Here is a 7317-nt window from a genome sequence, read left to right on the forward strand (position 1 = left end):
AACCCGTGGGCTCAGGCAATCCACTCACCTCGGCCTCCCAAAGGTGCGGGATTAGGCTGAGCCACCGAGCCCAGCTGACCCCTTATTCTATGGCAAGTTTAATCAACTCCTCAGTTTGGTGTTACTGATAACACTGTGAGCTACCTTTTGCTAGCTGGTGTCAGGAAATGTGGACCATAAATGTTACTGTTAACAAAATGTGGCTGTCACTTGACTTCTACACAATGTTCTGTCAGTCACTGTAGTCAATGCAGAGGTACCAGCAACCCTAAACTCATAAAAATGGACTGTGGAACCTCAGGGGTGAACTGACCTGTTTCAGAAAGGCCAGAAGCCAGGTTCTGCTCCCTGGTTTTGAATTCAGAAACAAATTACTTTCAGCCAGTTCTCTGACTCTCAATGTATTGGCTTTGAGAGACAGCAGCCAAGCATTTACTCAGACCATAACATAACTGCTTTAGGAAACATTCCCAAGCAGTGTTTTTCCTCTGTTCTCACACCACACAATAACCATTCCAAGCAGGAGACTTCTGTGACCCAACGCGGGTGCTTTCCCCTACACACCAAGCAGCAGACACCAGCTGGGCATCTTCCAATTCAATTCCAACAATGTATACCTGGAGATGGTGTCAAATCCCACAGGCTGAACTCAACAGGAATTTAACTCCCTACCAGAACAAAACCCAACACTATTTAGAGTAGGATAACATAACCCATGTCTCTACAACGTATGTTCACAATGTCCAGCATAAAAAAAATTTATTAGATGTGAAAAAGTAAGAAAATGTTTCCTAAAATTAAGAGAAAAACCAGTCAATACAAACAGATCCACAAATGACTCAGTTATTGCAATGAACAGACAAGGACCTTAAAATAGTTGTACACATACATTAAAGAATTTAGAGAACTAGCCGGATGTAGTGGCTTATGACTGTCATCCCAACACTTTGGGAGGCAGAGGTGAGAAGTTTGTCTGAACCCAGGGGTTTGAGATAAACCTGGGCAATTTGGTGGGTGAGACCTTGTCTCTACAATAAATCAAAAAATTAGCCAGGTGTGGTGGCATGCACCTGTGGTTCCAGCTCCTTAGAAGGCTGAGGTGGAAGAACTGCCTGAGCCCTGCAGGTTGAGGCTGTAGTGGCCATGATTATGCCACGGCACTCCAGCCTGGGCAGCAGAGTAAGATTCCAACTCAAAAAAAAAAAAAAAGAAAAAGAGAGACTGAGGTATTCCTTCTCCTGGGGTACAGGGTGGGCCATGGGGGTGGGGGAAATTAGAGTCATGGAGGTAGGGAGGGAACCGGAGGGCTCTGGAATGTGGCTGGAGGGTGGGGGCAGAGAGGACTGCCAGTATTTCCCAACCCAGCCAGCTGCAGGACTGAGGCCAGCAAGGTAGGCTGGAGGTGGAGGACCAAGGCCTTGAATGCCACATGGAGAATGCAGAATGCAGAGGGGGTGTGCAGGGTCCCAGGCTCCCCCACCTTTTTCTCTCTGTTCTTCCTGTGAGCCCCCAGTTCTGCACTGGTCAAGTGGCCTGAATCCTCAGATCATCATGGCACCCCTCTCTGATTTCAGACAGGAGACTACGGTCCAGATGTGGCAGGCACCTGCCAAGGGTCACACGGGGTGATGGCATGCCGCCCCGCCTCCACAGGAGCTTGGCTGGGGGACAGGCAGGGGAAAGCCTGCTCAGCGCCCATCCCTGCATCTGCGAAAGCCTACCTGGAAAGTACATAGGCAACGCACAGCATCCATGGCCTTGCGGCCTGCATGTCTAGGCAAATGGCTGCCTGACTCAGCCCCGACACCTACTCTGTCCTGCTCCTCCCCTCGGGGTCACATCTTGCCTGCTCCCGCCCCACTCTCCAGGACCCTTTGCCTCTCTTCTGGCACTGGACCAGGGGTACGGATGACCCCCAGGGAGCCAAGCAGAGTGAGCATGTGGGGAGCCGTGACCCTCGACTGTCAGTGGCAGGGGTCCCTCTCTATGCGGCTGTGTCCGGGAGGGGTGGGGGGGTGGAACTCCATCATAGGACAGCGGAGTGTAACCGCAGTGGAGCACCCTGGAGTGCAGAGGAGGAGCGGAGAGCTGCCATGGTCCAGCCTGGTGGGTCCCGGCGGAGGGGCCGGAGCTGGCCCGTGGGAAGAGGAGTATCACTCAACCCTCGGGCCAGACTCCATCCCGGCCTGGAAGCTGTAGATCTTCTAAAGATTCTTTTGTTGAAATCTCTCTTGCTCTGAGGCCAGAATCCCCATTCTGTTTATTTCAGGTATAAAGACAGGTTATTTCAGGTCTTGGGATGGCTCTGATGAGAGGCCGGCGCCGGGAAGGCCAGTGTGAGAGTGAGCCCAGGTTCGGTCAAGCTCACATTCCAACTCCGGACTCACCTGTCCTTGCCCCCACGCTGAGCCCTGATCCTGGCCATACCCTGATCTTAGACACAGACTGCGCCATGCCCCGAGCCCTGATCCTGGCCCCACACTGAGCCTTGATCCTGGTCACGGGCTGAGCCCTAGTCTCTAGTTATTGACTAAGTTTACTCTCAAGTTGTCCTTGAGCAGAAAGGGCTTGGAGGGAGAGTGAGTGTGTGCCTGGCTTCCTGCATCACCTCCTCATGCTGGATCCTGATCCCAGAGTCCTCAACGCAATGGCAAAGAATGACCTTCAGGGTGCCTCTGTTCCTTATCCCTCTTCATGGCTCCTGCCTTTGCCATGGCTGCCAGGCAGACTTCAGCATGGAGGGACGCTCCAGCAGAGGCCCAAGCCTACCAGAGCCCTGCCCAAACTTTGGCTCCAGCCAGCCTGACATGCAGGGACACTGGAGGGGACAGACAGTGAGAAGCAGTGTCCTAGGTGTGGGGGGAGCCATCAGAAACCAGCTCTTCCTGGCCCTGAGCACGCCTGGGAAGGGGGATGGACCTGCCAGACCCAGCAGGGGTTGGGCAGAGGTGCTGATGCTGCCTTGCCGCCTCTGTAGGACACTACCACCTCCACAGATGGAGTCTTCTTGGCAGCACCAGGTCCACCAAGCAAGATCTGGGCATCCTGGGAGCTCAGGCGAGAGAGGCAGAATGGAGTTGCCAGAGTGGGTCCACTGGCCTGGGACAGGGTCATGGTTGCAAGGTGTATGTGGTGGCTTGAGGAAGGTCTTGTGGGATAATGGGGGCTGTGAACCTAGGGCCTGAGGTAGTTGTTGCCAGACACCAAGGCCTTTTCCCCTCCCCTACGTGGCCAGGCTGGATCCTTGCCGTGTTGCTCAGGCTGGTCTCGAACCCCAGAGCTCAGGTAATCGTCTTCCCTCCACCTCTCAAAGTACTGGGATTATAGACGTAAACCACTGCATCCAGCTTCTTTTTTTGAGTCAGGGTCTCACTATGTCTCCCAGGCTGAAATGCAGTGGCACAATCACAACTCACAATTGCCTCAACCTCCTGGGCTCAGGTGATACTTCCGCCTTGGCCTCCTGAGTAGATGGAATTACAGGTGCATGTCACCATGCCTAGCTAGTTTTTTTATTTTTATTTTTGTAGAGACGGGGTCTCCCTGTGTTACCCAGGCTGGTCTCAAACTCCTGGGCTCAAGCAATTCTCCTACCTCAGCATCCCAAAATGCTGGGTGTTTTTGTGTCTGCCACCTGACTCAAAAGCCTTGGAACCTGACAGAAGCCTCCAGCATGGATCAGCAGTGATTTCCAGCTGCTGGGCTTCTCCTGGCTGGTAAGAGAGTGGGTATGGTGGCTGGCCTTGGGAGACCTGTCCCAACACTACATTTTCACCTGGCAATTGGGGGCGGGGATCCTCCTTCTCAGTGAACACCCATGGCTTTCACATCAGAACTGACTTCCATTGGCCTCATGTTAAGTCTGGCCTTGGCTAGCCTGGAGGATACTGAGGCAAGGCCAAGATCCCCTCTTCAGTCCCCCAGGCTTGGGGCTTCCTGAGGGTACTCAGGGTCACCCACCTGGGAGAGCCCGGCACAGGGCACGCCCTGAATCAGGCTCAGGGCACACATGTAGATAGGTGTGGTGTTAATCCCCTAGGCTTTTAGGGATGCCCCTGACACATGCACCTCCAGGTCCAGCCCTCAAGAAGCATCCTGGACCGGTGGTTCACACCTATCATCTCAGCACTTTTGGGAGGCCAAGACAGGAGGGGTCGCTTGAGGCAGAAGTTTGAGACCAGCCTGGGCAACAGAAAGATACCATCTTTTATATATATATATTTATATATATATATATATATATATATATATATAGAGAGAGAGAGAGAGAGAGAGAGAGAGAGAGAGCGCTGGGCATGGTGCATACTTGGGAGGCTGAGGCAGGAGGACCATTTGAGCCCAGGAGTTTGAGGCTGCAGTCAGCTATGATTGCACCATTGCACTTCAGCCTAGGCAACAGAGTGAGACTTTGTCTCTTTTTTTAAAAAAAGAAAAGAATAAAGCATCCTGTGTTCTGTGAATGTGATTAGTCAATCAATAGCCTTGCTCCATGATGATTGGGCAGCACTTTCCAGCATCCTTGGACAGGCCTGGACCTCATGGGTCATTCCAGTAGACGAGTCCAGGGGCCCCAGGCTGGAGACAGTATTCTCTAGGGGAGCTCTTGAGGTCCAGAAGGTTTCTCTTAGAGAGACGCCCTGCCATGAGTGAAGCTGGGGTAGGAAGTACAGAGAGGGGACCTTAAGGCATGTGCCTTTGTCCTGGTATAGTGACCTTCCTGGGAGGTCAGCAAGGTTCAGGTCACTGCCCCACCAACCACAGTCCCATCTTTATCAGTGGGGGAGGTGAGGTCCCCGAGAGGTTTTGGGCCAATCCCACCCCATGGGCAGTGGGAGAACAGGCCTCTTCTGGTTTGCAGCTCTCTTGGTCTCAGCTTCCACCCAGACTATTTCTTCTCACAAAGACTCCCTCCGATGGACTTCCGTCAGCCCCTGGCATATCCGCTTTGCAAGGCAGCGGTGAGAGGAGCCCACTGGCACTGAACATCCTAATGGTGGCTGGCGACTGAGCCTCTTCCTCAGCTCAGAGCAAAGGGGAGGCTCCCGGTATGTGGGCAGAAGCCTGTTCTCCAGAGGTGTTCAGGGCCCAGAAAGTGCCTGTAATTGTTTCTTTGGATTCCATCTTGTACCAGCCTGCCCCAGACAGGGCCTCCCCTGGACCAGCCCCCTCAGCACTGGCCCAGACTGTACCCCGCAGAGCCCCTGAGTACCAGCCGGCGTCCTCTGTGGCTGAACCTGCAGAGGAGACGTTGGTCCCTGGGTCTCCAGAGGTTGCTGCCACCGTACAGTCACTGGCTTCTCCAGGTCCAAGGCACCTCAAGTCTGGGCACATGTCCGGCAAAGCCCCTGAGTTGTCTTCAACAATCCATGTTCCTGCCTCTGCAGCCCTGAAGACATCCATCACCTTGAGATTGGCCCAGCTGCCAGCTGGGGCATCCTCTGCCCCCACCACTCCTGCACCCCTACCGGGGTCCCCACAGCCACTGTCCTGGCTCCCAGGCGGGCGTGTTTTCAGTTCTGGTGCCTGAACGCCTGCATCAGAGGCTAGCAACATTGACCCAGAAGCCTCCATGCCTATGACATTGTCTCCAGGGGCCCCTGGGCAGGCCGTGTCCTTAGCACCTCGGGGCCCATTTGTGTTTACGTTGATTGCTGACACAGTGGCTGTCACAGAGCCTCTTCTGCCTATAGCTACAGCGTGGCCAGGTCTGGCCATGGCCTCCCCAGCCCACGTAGAGGACCCAGAGAGGCTGTGGCCTCTAGTTGGGGCCCAGGGCCCAGTGCTTTGATGGTGCCACTGCCCTTGGAAGCACCATCTCCACAGTTAACCCCCGCCCCATGCTCCTCACCAGTAACGCCCCCGTCCTCAGCCCCACCAACCACAGTTCCATCTTTATCAATGTCACTGTCACTTTCCCTACCACCACGACTGCCACTTCTGTCACCAACAGTATCACCATCCCCAGTCCTGGCCCCAGTGTCTCCCATATCCACCAGAGCTGGAACCTCTCCAGACCTTTTTGCGTCTGTGTCCCCACCCCCAGCCACAGCTGCTCCCATCAATACTTCCAGCCTCCTGCCTGCCCTGCCGCCCCTGCTAGAAGCAGAGCTGGCCACTCTCCAGGGGATAGTCCATCCAGGGCCAGGGAACCCTGCCATCCCAGCGCCCATGGCCACCCACCCTCTCGAGCGTCTCTCCAGCTTTTCTCCTGCCTCTCCTAGCCCTGGCTCGCCAAGGGTCCCTGGGGGTGCTGACCCCACTCCATCTTCTGCCCTGCCTCAGCCCAGTCAGGCTGACTCATTGCAGGACTCAGTCCCTCCACCCCAGGACCTCGTCACGTGACCTACTCTGTTGCCTTCAGAGTCACTCATGAGGCCTTTGAGGCCGCGCTCATGGACCCTGCCTCCCGGGAGCACCAGCTGCTGAGTAAAAGCCTCCAGCACCAGGTGAGGATGTCTGTCACCTCCCTTGCCCACAGGTGGTTGGTGGTCAAGCGCTAGTCCTGCCTGCCTTCCTTGCTCTCTCATGTATGGGGAGCCAGCCCCCCAAAAGAGATTTAGAGGGTCCCTGGAAGGTGGGGCAGCGTCGGCGACTATTCTGGAGAAATAGAAGGGAAGAAAGACACTGGACTCTTGTCTAGTGCAGAAGCCAATTCTGTAGTAGGGATAGATATTTAAAAAGCAAGGTGGAGGCATAGATATAAAGAGGAAGAAAGAAAGTGGACAACTGTTCAGTGAAATGAGCAGAAGCCGTTTCTTGGGAACAAACGTGAGTCTTTTATCCCAAATTTTCACATGTCAAGTCACAAGACTTTCACGTGGGCACAAAGCCAGGTAGGTGAGGGACGTCCCCCACCCACCAGGCGTTTCCTTAGGAATGAGGAAGGGCAACCCCAATCAAATCACAAGAGTTTACATGAACACAAAGCCAGGTGGGTGGAGGGCATCCTCACCCACCAGGCGTTTTCCTTAGAATGAGAAAGGAGGATCTTAATCAAATCACAAGAGTTTACATGAACACAAAGCCAGGTGGGGGGGGCATCCCCGCCCACCAGGCGTTTTCCCCAAGCATGAGGAAGGATAATCCCAAAATTATCTCACCGTTCCTTATGCTTGGTTTATGTTCCTCAAAAGCAATACAAGAGTTTTAACATCATAAAATCCTAATAATAACTTCTAAAACTTATGCATACCCAACACCTAATGACTGACTTAAATACGAATACCTTTCTATTCTGTGCTAACTTTACCTGTACTATAAAAAACTCTTAATTATAGGTCAGACCAGTTCCTAAAGAATGTGGCCCAGTCCAAAGAT

General features: G+C 53.8%; 1 pseudogene; it reads right to left on the reverse strand.

The window, feature by feature from the left end:
* LOC103266077 overlaps positions 1-3114 on the reverse strand; it is an 18685-nt pseudogene extending 15571 nt beyond the window's left edge.
* Positions 3115-7317: the final 4203 nt, after the last annotated feature.

This window comes from Carlito syrichta, unplaced genomic scaffold (assembly GCF_000164805.1).
Source record: "Carlito syrichta isolate Samal-C Ts95f unplaced genomic scaffold, Tarsius_syrichta-2.0.1 Scaffold307013, whole genome shotgun sequence".
Taxonomy (NCBI): Eukaryota; Metazoa; Chordata; class Mammalia; order Primates; family Tarsiidae; genus Carlito; species Carlito syrichta.